Source organism: Sus scrofa, chromosome 15, assembly GCF_000003025.6.
Source record: "Sus scrofa isolate TJ Tabasco breed Duroc chromosome 15, Sscrofa11.1, whole genome shotgun sequence".
In the NCBI taxonomy this organism is placed as follows: domain Eukaryota; kingdom Metazoa; phylum Chordata; class Mammalia; order Artiodactyla; family Suidae; genus Sus; species Sus scrofa.
This window is the reverse complement of record NC_010457.5, coordinates 32,627,106-32,640,497: the sequence shown is the minus strand read 5'-3', so window position 1 is coordinate 32,640,497 and position 13,392 is coordinate 32,627,106. Positions and strand designations below refer to the sequence as shown.

Below are 13,392 nucleotides of genomic sequence, written 5' to 3'. Positions count from 1 at the left end.
TGTCATTATCTAAATCAACACACACATAATGCAAGTACCATAAAAAAAGAAAGAAGCAGGGAAAACATTCAAAGAAATAATGACTTACAACAAAGTTCCACAACTTGATGGAAAACATTAACATACACATCCTAGAAGCTTGACAAATGACAACCAGGATAAATGCAGAGATCCACAACCAGACATATCATGATGCTAAAAGCCAAATACCAAGAGAAAATCTTGAAAGCAGCAAGAGAAATGATTTGTCACATGCAAGGGAATTCCAAGAAGATGAACAACAAAATTATATCAGAAAGAGTGACTTCAGAAGGAAATGGCCTGGTATATTCTAAGTGCTGAGAGAAAACACTGTCAACCAAAAATTTTATACCCAGCAAAACCACTTTTCAAAAATGAAGATAAAGAAATTTCCAAATAAATAAAAGCAGAATTTGTTGCTAGCAGAACTGCCTTAGCAGAAACACTAAAGTAAAAATTTCCATCTAGAAGCAGTGATCCAACCAGTAAATCAAATTCCTGGGGAAAACAAAAAACAAAAACAAAAAAAACACCAGTATGGTAGAGAAAATAACACCTCCCCCAAATCACCACGCCCTAATATCCAAAACCTGACTATGCTAGGTTTTATGGCAAAGGGGAATTTGGGTTGCAGATGGAATTAGGGTTGGTAAGTCTTGAGATGGGGAGATTATTCTGGATTATCTGTGTGAGCCCAACATACTCACCAGGGTCTTCAGAGGTGGACAAGGAAAGCAGAGGATAGAGGATGAGAGAGATGGCATGTAGGGGTTTAGGCCTAACACTGCCGGCTCTGAAGATGAAGCCAGGGCCACGCACCATGAGGCCACTGAAAGCTGAAATGAGCAGGGACATGGATTCCACTCTAGGCTCTCTGGAAGGAATACAGCTCTGCCAACGCCTCTGTGTGAGCCAGTGAGACCCAGCTCAGACTTCTAACCTCCAGAAGTGCCAGAGAGTAAGTCTGTGGTCCTTTAAGCCACTAAATGTGTGACACTTTGCCATAACAGCAATAGGCAATTAACACAGCTAGTAATGACAGCTATATCACTATAAAATGCTGTATAAATACATATTCCTCTTTCTTCCCTTAACTGATTTAAAAAGCAACCACAATTAAAATGGTTCTACTTGCAATAAAAATAAGAAAAAGCAATTGCAAAAGACAATATATACATAGGTACACATGCACATAATTCCATACATGTAATTTATCTGCTTTTGCTTTTGTTGTTTGTCATATGTAATAAATCATTGGATAATGGCATAAAAATGTATTCCTAAATTTTATTCCACGAGTTTTATAATTTTAGCTCTTGTATTAAGTCTGACTTCTTTATCAATTTTTATATATGGTGTGAGGGAGGAGGTCCAATTTTATTCTTTTGTATGTACTGCATATCCAGTTGTCCCAGCACTGTGTGAAAGACTATTCTTCCTTCATTTAATTGTCTTTGCACTTTTATCAAAAATCAATTGGCCTTATCACATGAAGACAGACAAATAACCCAACGGAACAAAACAGAGAGCCCAAGAGACCCTTGCTTAGATAGTCAAATGACCTTCAATAAAAGTGCCAACACTACACAATTGGGAAAGGATAGTTTCTTCAACAAATGTTGGGAAAATAGGAAATCCTCATGCAAAAGAATGAAGTTGGACTAACCTTCATCACCTATAAAAATCAACTCAAAATGGATTAAATACCTAAACAAAAGACCTGAAATGATAAAAACTCCTATAATACAACAGGTGAAATGCTTCATAGCAGTGGACTTGTTGATGATTTCTTGAGTATGACACCAAAAGCAAAGGCAACAAAAACAAAAATATAAAAATGGAACTATGTGAATCTTGGAAGCAACCAATAAGCCCGTTAGTAAGTGAATGAATGAATAAACTGCACGGCATCCAGACAATGAGGTATTACTCAGCAATAAGAAGAAATAAGCCTTCAAGCCATGAAAAGACACAGAGGAACCTTAAATGCATATGACTAAGTGAAAGAAGCCAATCTGAAAAGGCTATATTGTATGATTCAAACTCTATGACATTTTGGAAAAGGCAAAACTACTGAGACAACAAAAAGATCAGGGGTTGGTGGGAGGGAGGAATGAACAGGTGGAGCACAGAGGATGAAATTTCTCTGTATGACACTATAACAGTGGGTGTACATCATTACGTTTGTCTGAATCTACAGGATGTACCGACACCAAAAGTGAACCCAGTGTAAACCATGGACTCTGGGTGATGGTGACGTGTCCTTGTAGGTTCATCAACTGTAACACAGGTACCATCTGGTGGGGATGCTGACAGCGGGGGAGGCAGTATGTGTGGGTAAGGGGGCACGTGGGAAATCTCATATCTTCCATTTAATTTTGTATGAATGTTAAATGGCTCTAAAAATATTGTCTTAGTTCATTTTAAACGCCTCTTTTTACTTGGATTAAAAAATACTGATAGAGCTAATAAATGAATTCAGCAAAGTTGCAGGTACAAAATCAACACACAAAAATCAGTTGCATCTCTGTATTAGCAATGAACAATCTGAAAAGATAATTAAACAATTTCAGGAGTTCCCGTAGTGGCTCCGCAGTTAACAAACCCGACTAGCATCCATGGGGGTTCAATCCCTGGCCTTACTCAGTGGGTTAAGGATCCAGCATTGCCATGAGCTGTGGTGAAGGTCGCAGACATGGCTGGGATCCTGTGTTGCTGTGGCTGTGGTGTAGGCTGGCAGCTACAGCTCCGATTGGACCCCTAGCCTGGGAACTTCCATATGCCACTAGTGTGGCCCTAAAAAGACAAAAAAAAAAAAAAAAGAAAAGAATTCCATTTACAAAAGCATCAAAAAGAACAAAATACTTGGAAATAAATTTAACCAAGGAGTCAAAAGACTAGCACACAGAAAACTACAAAACTTCTGAAAGAAATTGAAAGAGATATAAATAAATGGGAACACATCCCACATTCATGGATTGGAAGACTTAATACTGTTAAGATGCTCATACTACCTAAAGTGATCTTATAGATTCGATGTGATCCCAACAAAAATCCCAATAGTGTTTTGTTTTTTGTTTTTTGGGTTTTTTTTTTTTTTTTTTTTTTTTTTTTGCAGAAAAATCCAGCCTGAAATTCATATAGAGTCTCAAGGGATCCCAAATAGCCTGAACAATCTTAAAAACAAAGAACAAAGCTGCAGGACACACATTCCCTGATTTAAAACTTATCACAAAGCTACACAATGAGACAGTGGTGCTGGCTCAGAGGAAGACATATAGCCCAATGGGGCAGACAACCTGGAAATAAACCCTCACATCTATGGTCAAGCGATTTTCAACAAGGGTGCCAAGAGCATTCAATGTGGAAAGGACGGTCTCTTCGACACATGAGTCTGGGAAACCTGAATAACCACATTAAAAAAAAAAAAAATGAAGCTGGACTCTCACTTTATACAACACTCAAAAATTAACTCCAAATGAATCACAGAACTGAATGTAAGAGTTAAAGATGTAAAACTCTTACAAGAAATCAAAGGGTCAAAATACAAAACTTTTATATATGAAAGCATAGTGTCAAGGAAGTGAGGCCAACCCATAGAATGTGAAAAAAATACTTGCAAATCATACATCTGATAAGAAAATAATAACTAAAATATATAAAGAAACCTAGATGCAATAACAAGAAGACAAAAACCCCATTTGAAAAATGATTTAAGGACCTAAATAGCTATTCCTCCAAAGAAGACATACAAACATCGAACAAGCACATGAAAAGATGCTCAACTTCACTGCCATCAGGAAAATGCAAAACTGTTACCACTCCTAGTTACATACATGTTACCAATGGGTATGTGTCCAAAATAATGGCAAACGGACTCAGATGACATGCACAAGTGTGCTCACAGCAGCCCTCCTCCCAGTAGCTAAGCGGTGGGAACAACCCGGTGCCCATCAGCAGATGAACTGATGAACAAAATGGGGTAAATCCACACAATGGAATATTATTAAGCCTTAAAAATGAATGGAGCTCTGAGATACACCACAGCATGGATGAACCTTGAAGACATTTGCTAAGTGAACAAAGGCAGACACAGGACAAATACTGGATGATCCCACCTATAGGACATGCCTAGAATAGGTGAATTCTCGAGACAGAAAGTAGAATCATGTTCACCATGGGCTGGGGAGGGGAAGTGAGCAAGTGTTTAGTGGGTACAGAGTTTGCTATGAAAAACAGTTGTGAAAATGAATAGTGGTGAAGATTGCATAACATCATAAATGTACACTTAAAATGTTGAAAAGGCTAGATATTATGTTATGTATATTTTACCACAAAAAAAGGAATGAAGTGCTGATGCATCTACAACATGGAACCTGGCAACATGATGCTCGGTGAAAGAAGCAGGTCACAAAAGACAGGTACAGACAACCCCATTTAGATGCCCAGAGAGACAAACCCACAGAGACAAAGAGCAGGTCCCACAAGGGGGTGGGGGCTGCAGGGACACAGGTGGGTACACAGCTTCTTTGGGGGCATGATGGAAATGCTCCAACATTGATTATGGCGACAGTTGTTCAGTTTTCTGAATATACCAACAACCATAGAATTATACACTTTAAATGTAGGGAATCTAAACAATAGCTCAACAAAGCTATTATTTTTTAAAGGAAAAAGATATGCCAGGTTTATCCTCGATGCTTACCTATTCCCAGTGGACCCCATGTACGTGGATCTCATGCCCAATCCAAGGAGCAGCAGCTAGGACTAAAGTAAGATGTGGGAGCATATGCTCCTTGGAATGTGGTGTTTTATTTACATGTCCCTGTTCTCTCCTAATATTACAATACAGTCATATGAGACGTGGTGCCTAATCAGTACTTGGTCTGTTATTAGTTGTAGGCAGAGAAAAACCTTTCCTGTTTGGAAAGACCCTGAGAGGCCTGCACCATCTCTGACCCCGGGATAATGGCCTCATCTCATGACAACGGCCTAAACCCACTAACACCCCTTCCAGGGCAGGACCACCCACATTTCCAAAGTCTGTCTCTCATCTGTCACAGGGAGGGTTATTCTTTGTTGAAAATCGAATGAACTAATCAAATTCTCTCACTCTTTCTCAGTTTCAAAATGAGAAATCCACTACAGACTCCAGGATCCAACACTGTCTCACCGAGGCTTTCTAGCTCATGTATCCAGAGGGCCAGGTGCCACCCAGCCCAGCCAGAGCCCTGCCCTGACCCTGACTCTGACCCTGACGTGGCCTCAGGGCGGGGAGCCCGGCTCTTCCTGAGGTCAGGCGTGCGGGCCCATCTTCTTGCTCATCACTCAGCTATCTCCCTCCCTAATGAGCACAGGGACCCACAAACCTTCATGGGAAGCTGCTCAGTTGCCTGGGGACCCCAAGAAATCGCTGCCTGGGTTTTCCTGATACTTGCTCACACTGAATACACCCACCAGTGCAGTGACTAAGCTCCCAGAGAAGCCCTGTCCCCAGTCCCGGCACAGCGCCGGCTGAACTGGCATTTTCTCCTGCCCTCCCCCCAACCCTGGGCTGGGGGAAGTGGGGGGAGCCTGGATGCAGGGACCAACCACAGGGATGCTGCTTGTCCTGATGAGGAGTCACTGTGGGCTTTTCCCCCAGATCCAACTCTGAACAGGCAACAAGAACTTCTCCTAGTTCCCTCATTCCTGTTCCGGGGAGACAGCGGCTGGTTTTAATGATCCTCAAAACCCCACATTTCCCCAGAGGGTCCCTGAAAGAAGTCACCAGAACCTGCTGCCCATTACACAACTCACATAGATCCTGGAGTCAGTGGCTTGGAGCCTTTCCTCAGTAATCCAGGTGAGGGTCCCCCATTGCCCTGCCAGTACCCCCCAAGTGGACCTGGGTTTCCCAGTTAGGCTGATACACGGGCCAGCACTTCAGATACAGGCACATTACAGCAAGCGGCCTCCAGTCTCTTAGCGTGATAGAATCTAACAAGGGGCATGAATCGACCAAAAGAAAAAAAGAAAATCTGGAATCAGACTCCAGTGCCGGACAAAAGATAAGCTTTTACCTTAAACCAAAAGCTGCCGTTGAAACTTGAGAAGACAGCAGAGCAGACAGCAGAAGGCTGCACTCTGAACTGTTAGGACCACGGCGGGGGCGCAGGGCGGGGTGGGGGCGGGGGCACGAGGAGAGGGAGCAGTCATGTGCACGGCCACGCGCCTCCACAGACTCCAGACTGGCCGAGGCCCAAGGCACAGCCTAAACACAGAACAGGCTCCTCAAACAAGCTTCACCTGTGGGGACTCGAGCGTCCTACCCAGCAGTGCCTCTGCAGAATTGCAGATGGTTCTCACATCCATTTAACACGAGACTGAGAATTGGGTGGTACAGGAATTGCTCTGAGTTCCTGATTTTTATCAGGGACTGGATGTACAAACATCCCCTGTTTTCCAGGTGCTGTTCTGTATAGGGGAGCCGTCTCTGACCTCTCGGGAGTATGCACCCTGAGCTTGTTTTCTAGGAAGCCTCGAAGTACCCAGGGCTGTCTGCATCATCTTACCTGGTCTCCTTGGAAACCATGACTTGCAGAACCTTCCTTTTCAGTATAAATTCTGCAACACCTCTTTCCCTGATATTCAGCACAGAGGCGTGAGCAGAACCAATGTGTACAAAGAAGAACTAGAGGTGGCCTATTGTAAAGACAGATATCATGCATATATACATGCATGGATACATACATACACAATTGGAAAGGATTCACTTGGATTGCAGAGTTTCCACTGCTAATTTCAGTGGGTATTTATATCAAATTTTAAAACATGCATATTCAAATAATGGCACCATCACTATGTGATCCTGGACAATCTTCCCAAGCACTGGGTGCTTTTCCATGAAAAGGCAGGGAGAAGGACTAGACCAACATCAAACAGCCTGACTTAGCAGGGGCCGGCCCCTTAAGGGACACGCAAGCAAAGGCAGCTAACTGCTCAGTTACCCCTGCAAATGCTCAGTAAACATCCAGTATGTGGTTCTGAACCATATTCTAATGGAAACAAACTAGCCTTTCTACCTTCTGAGTCATTTGCCTCATGTTTAACATGACTAACTCATCTAGGATACACCTACAAATTAAAACAGTGAAAAACAAAGCCCCTACCAGTTTTACCTCTGGTCTGGTCACATAAACTATTATTTTACTAATAATTCTACTAAAACACAAGGATCAGCAAAGATGACTACAAGAATGCACCTGTTGGGGGAACTCCCGTTGTGGCTCAGTGGTTAATGAATCGGACTAGGAACCATGAGGTTGTGGGTTCGATCCCTGGCCTTGCTCAGTGGGTTAAGGATCCGGTGTTGCCATGAGCTGTGGTGTAGATCACAGACGCTGCTCAGATCCTGCGTTGCTGTGGCTGTGCTGTAGGCTGGTAGCTACAGCTCTGATTAGACCCCTAGCCTGGGAACCTCCACATGCCGTGGGTGCAGCCCTAGAAAAGGCAAAAAGACAAAAAAAAAAAAAAAAAAAAAAAAAAGAATGCACCTGTTGAACTCAATAACCATTTTAATTTTCGGAAAGAGAGGTTTACATGCATATTTCAACCAGTGTTGTAGACTGAATGGGTCCCTCCAAAATTCGTATGCTTAAGCCCCAACCACCTACGTGACTGTGCTGGAGATGGGGGGTTAAAGCTGTAACTAGGTTCTATGAGGTCATAAGGGTGGAGCCCCAGCCAACAGGATCAATGTCCTAATAATAAGAGGAAGAGGAGTTCCCTGTGGGTAGTGGGTTAGGGCTCCAGCCCTGTCACTGCTCTGGCGTGAGTTTGATCCCTGGCCAGGGAACTTCCACATGCCATTGTCACGGCCAAAATAAAAGAAGCATAAACACACACTACTTGTGTAACATCACTCTATAGGGGAATATGTGAAACACACTCCTTCAGACAATTGTGTATTAAGAACAAACAAAATTCAGAAATAATAACCTAAAATTTTAATTTGAAAAAAAGGACCAATTTTGTCCTCATTTTCATCAACTTTGTGCCCAAACCACTATAAAATAAATAGGTCAAAAATCATTCAAAAAGAAATCTGTGTCCCTTTCACCAGTTAAAGACAGTTCTCCATGAAACATTAACAACAATGTTGTTCACATTCTGATCAAAAAAGACAAAGCCCACTGCTAAGTGCTGGTGGAAGTTTCGAGGCTGCCCTTCCTCTGAGACCTGGGGACCCATTTGGACAGCAGAGGGCACAGCTCTCCCACCCAGTGCCCGATTCCCACTGGCTCTTACACAGCACGCATCCCCCAGATCTGAGGGTGCCACCCCTGACTCACGTGCAGTGAACCCCATGATAGGGACAAAGCAGTTCTCCAAGTTATCTCCTAGGTCATCACAAAGCATCATTGCTAAGGACCAAACCCGAAAAGGAGGCGATCTGTAAACCAGCAAGTTGACGGCATGTTAAAGTGAAACAGTGAGATGAGAATCTCTGAGAGGTGGTTTGATCCAAATAAAGTGGACAGACGCCATGCTTTATGTGTCCTTGTAACCACACAACACAGGACCCATTCAAGGTCCAACACTGCCCTGACCACAGGCCCCCCCCCACACACTTGCCGTCGGCTTCAGGCAGGCCCCACCCCCACCCCACATTCACGCATGGTTCTGACCTGATAAACATCAGTAATAATAATATAGAATTTAGAAAGAGGATCTTACTTATTCATACTCATAAAGGACCCCTTCTTTTTTTCTGCCCTGCCTGAATCATGCAGAAGTTCCTGGACCAGGGATCAAACCCACGCCACAGCAGTGACAACACTGAGTCCTTAACCTGTTGCGCCACCAGGGACCTCCTTTTTATTCTTTTTTTTTTTTTTTTTTTTTTTCCAGCCATGATGTGCAGTGGCCTGATGTGGAACCTCAGTTTCCAGACCAGGGATTGAACTGTGGCCACGGTGGCTGAAAGTGCCGAGTCCTAACCACTAGACCACCAGGGAACCCCCACAAAAGACCCCTTCTTGAAGGTCAAAGCCCAGATTCTGTTCTAGGAGGGTATGAACACACCCAGTTTTGGGGGCTATCATGCCTGCAACATCATGGCGATACTGTCATGGTGTCAGTGCTCAGACCACTTCCTTAGAGATATCTAGGATGGGAGTGGGGAGCGTGGTCAAATGAGAAGAATGTGGCCCTGAAGCCAGTCCATGTCCTGCCACCTACTGGCTGCAGAGACCTGACTAAGTCCTGAACTTCCTGTCCTCATCTGCATAGAAAAGGTGATTCCCACCTCACGAGGTGGGCACAGGTTAGCCTGCCACTGGTGCCCTGTGACCTGAACTTGCCTGTCTTCATCTGCACAGGGAAGGTGAATTCCCCACCTCACAGGGTGGGCATGGCTTAGCCTGGCACTAACACTGGTGCACCGCTGCACCACGACTGCCAGTAGGACCAGAACAAGCTAGGAACAAAATGCAAGCAGTGACTGGGGACAGAGCTCCAGGACCCAGAGCCTGGAAAGCACGAGTCTGGGAGGCAGGACCAGTCTTTCCCCTCCATGTCTGTCTCCCCTGATAAGCAGGAGTCAGCAGAATCACTCGGCCCAAGCATGGGAGGCCCAGGAACACTAGAACAGACACCCAAGAAGAGGAAGAGGAATCCTGCAGAGAAGCAGCAGAAAAAGGACATTTCCTAAGGAAAGGGAGAGACAGAGAGGTGAGGAGGAGCCTTCACGAGGGCACAGGGAGGACACTGCCGGAGGATGGCAGCCCAGGGCCATCAGGCAAGGTGGGCTCAAAGCTGGCTACTCGAAGAATAACATGGACTCGGGTTTTAAGTACAGCACCTAAGAGACAGGGCAAGTTAAAGTCACAGGCAACTAACTATCCTTTGTCTTCATCTTCCTTTCTGACTCAGAAAAGGCCCTGGGCGAGAGTTCCAAGGGGCTAGAAATTCTGCCACTGCACCACTGGGGCCTCCTAGTGACGTGTGCGCAGGGCATCACTGTTGTGCTCTGCCAGCTTCCCACTGGGCTGTAGGGTGCAAATCTGGAAGGCAGAGGCCCCGCCTGAGATTATAAATTTTCATCCTGAAAGGAAACAATTGTGGTAAATAAAGAAAGAGCAGAAAACAAAGGTAAATTCACATTTTGTGCCCAATTGTGACCAATAACACTACTGCTATTACTACAACAATAATAACAACACATCCCAGATGGAAAGCAACATAGCTTCATTATAAATAAGACTATTTTGTAAGACGTTCTCTTTATCAGAGACCAGAGAAATAACATCATTGGTCCCCGGCACAATAATCTAGACTCTGCAAAGGCAGTGTCTGCAGAGTGTCTGTGGAGCACTGCAGAGCAGCTGGCCCATAACGGGAAAGAGCACAGGTATGGGGGTAGAGACACATCTGCACGATGATTCTGCTCCACATGGCACAGGCTCGATACTCAGAAACACCCTGTGAAGTAGAAAAAGTGTCTCTTTTCAAATAAGGAAACCAATGCTTAGATCAAGTGACTCATCCACTATAAGACAGTAAGGGGGGGAGTTCCCCAGTGGGGCAATGGGTTAAGGATCCAGTGGGGTCACTGCAGCAGCTCAGGTTGTTGCTGTGGCATGGGTTTGATCCCTGGCCCAGGAACTTCCACATGCCGCAGGCACAGCCAGAAAAAAAGAATAGGACAGTGGGAGTGGGGGAGTCAGAATTTGAACTCAGATTTATGTGGCTCCAAACCCATATTCATCATTGCTATGCCACACAAACACACATATGTGCCACCAATACAAAAAAAAAGATCTGCAAACAAAATTCAAAACCAGCTCCCAAAGGATCTGAATAGCCGATGGGTTAATTCCGGGGATTCTCCTTAGAAACGGTGAGCTCTGAGCTACAGGAGAAAGACAGTCAGAAGAGAGAGAAGGAAAAGCTACATGTCGGGAACCATCTAGAAGCAGAAGCAGATGTGGGAAGAAGCACCTTCTCCCTTTCAGGGCACGGACCCTTCACAAAATCAGTTTCATTTTAAATATAGGAGGCAAGGCCTGTGGCAAGAGCTGCACACTTGATGCTCTATTCTACTTTATATTCTGTGCTTCTGGTTTAAGAGGCAGAATTCTATTCCTATTGGCCAGTGGTACATGACCACCATTTTAATTAGAAACAGGTTTGGGTTATTTTTTACTTCTTCAGGTAAGAAGAAGGAACTATACACCCTCTCACAGCAAAACACATGAAATATCTGTGATGGCGCATGATGTCTTTCATGGATGAAACTCGAGATGGTTACAAGCAAAACTGATTTTTTAATTACAAGGGATGCTGGAGGTCACTGATGGGAGATATGAGCGCCAAACATCAAAAATATTAAGAAAACATATTTTGGAAGTTCCAATATGTCAATAGTTATGTATTTTAATCCTTTAAAGCCTAAGACAGAAGAAAACAAAAAGGGCTACCATCTTCTTTAAAATCTACAAGTGCCATTAAAAAATATCTGTAATTGGAGTTCCCTACTGTCTCCGTGGGTTAAGGATCCCACATTGTCACTGCTGTGGCATGAGTTCAACCCCTGTCCCCAGAATTTCCACATGTTACAGGCACAACGAAAAATACATATATCTACAGTCGTTGAAAACGACAGGTGCAAAGTAGCACTTCCGAGAGAGAAATCTTTATTATGCTGGCTCTTACAGCATCATTTAAAAAAAAAAAAAGTGTATATTAGTCAGGAAATCATACACTTCAGATCTCCCTACATACATAGTAAAATATACATAAAATTTACCATTTTCAGCTTTTTTAAGTGCACAATTCAGTGGAATTCAGTACATTCACAATGTTGCACAGCCATCACCACTATTTAATAGTTTTTAAAATACTCACAGCAGTGGCTTAGCACACACACACCCAAGAAGAAATAGGATCACACCAGGTACAAGCCCAATGCCTGTTTCCACCTGGGAAACACCAGGAGGTGAAGCACAGGTCTCAGGACATCACTCAATGTGAACTCAGGAGCCCAATCTGGGTCCCCCAGGTGGCCACCCACAGGACTCAACTGCTGGGCTCCTGCCCTCCTTCACATCAGGGGGACCATCCCTACGTGAAGCCACATGCAACAGGCTCTGCGAGGAACTCTAACCAAAACCTCAGAGTGATAGTGACACTCTGCGTCCTCAGCCCGCACACTGGACCCAGGTTCCCCAAGCCAGCTCTGACACCCTGGCCCTTGCACCAGCCCTTCCCTTTTCTGAGATTTCCACCTTGAGTTTCTGCCCATTCTGAGGTCCCCCCACCCCACTGTGCACGTATCTGAAGACCAGGCTGACACTGAACCCCGGGGGCTCCCCATCAGTCACGTTCACAGGCCTTGTCGGCTGGGCACACTTAGGATAGTCACACCCACATCACTGTACTCAAGGGCCTCCTAAACATTCTGTAACCTCTTAAAGCAACCCTACATAGTCGATGAGCATTAACAGGGTTACAACTCATTAAACGCCAACAAAAAAGAGGGGAATCACCTGGCAGTTCCCTACGGATGGGCAAAGAGGCCCCAGGAGACCACGGAGTAACACACAAGTATAACCAATGTGCAACATTGTGCAAGTTTAAGGTATACAATCCACCCTTTTTACCCTTAGGGATACAGCCCCTGAGCTTAAGGTTTCTGTTACAGTGGTGGCAAAATATAAATAATATAAAATTTGCCATTTTAACCACTTTTAAGTCTATAATTCAGGGGCATTAATTACATTCACAATGTTGTACAACCATGTGCACTGTTTCTAAAATTTTTCAACAGCCCTGAAAGAAACTCTGTATCCATTAGGCAACAACCCTTCCCCCAAGTCCCTGGTAACCTCATTGTACTCTGTCTTGATGGATTTGCCTATTCGAGGTATTTCACACAATCAGAACTATACAGAGTTTGTACTTCTGTATCTGACTTATTTCTCCCAGCACAATGTTTTTAAGATCCCTCATACTGTAGTACCTGATAGACTGCATTCTTTTTCAAGGCTGAATAATATTCCACTGTATAGATGGGCCACAGTCTGTTTATCACTGATGGGTAGTGGGTTATTCCACTTTTTGGGAATTGTGAATAAAGGCTCTGACATAAGCATTCAAGCCTCAGTTTGAGTTGCTGATTTTAGATCATTTAAGTACATGTTAGGATTGGAACTGCTGGGTCATAAGGTATTTCTATGAACTTTCTGAAGGCTACTAAGCTGTTTGCCACAAGAGATGAAATATTTCCCGTTCCCACCAGCAATATACAAGGTATTCCAGTTTCCCCTCATCCTGACCAAAACTTCTTTTCCTTTGCTGTTGTTTCGGAGTTTTTAATTATCCTTTGTT

At 44.0% G+C, this 13,392-nt stretch overlaps 1 protein-coding gene across 4 annotated transcripts in view; it reads right to left on the bottom strand.

Annotated features, from left to right (window-relative positions):
* Positions 1-13,392, bottom strand: part of DLGAP2 (discs, large (Drosophila) homolog-associated protein 2) — a 667,132-nt gene that overhangs the window by 626,822 nt on the left and 26,918 nt on the right. Inside the window, exon 1 of one of the 4 annotated variants that reach the window (XM_021074621.1) lies at positions 6,084-7,374. The exons of the other annotated variants lie outside the window; for them this stretch is intronic. The gene's annotated coding sequence lies outside the window, so the exon portion shown is untranslated. Of the gene's footprint in view, positions 1-6,083; positions 7,375-13,392 lie in introns of those variants that run through there. 4 annotated transcript variants of the gene reach the window in all.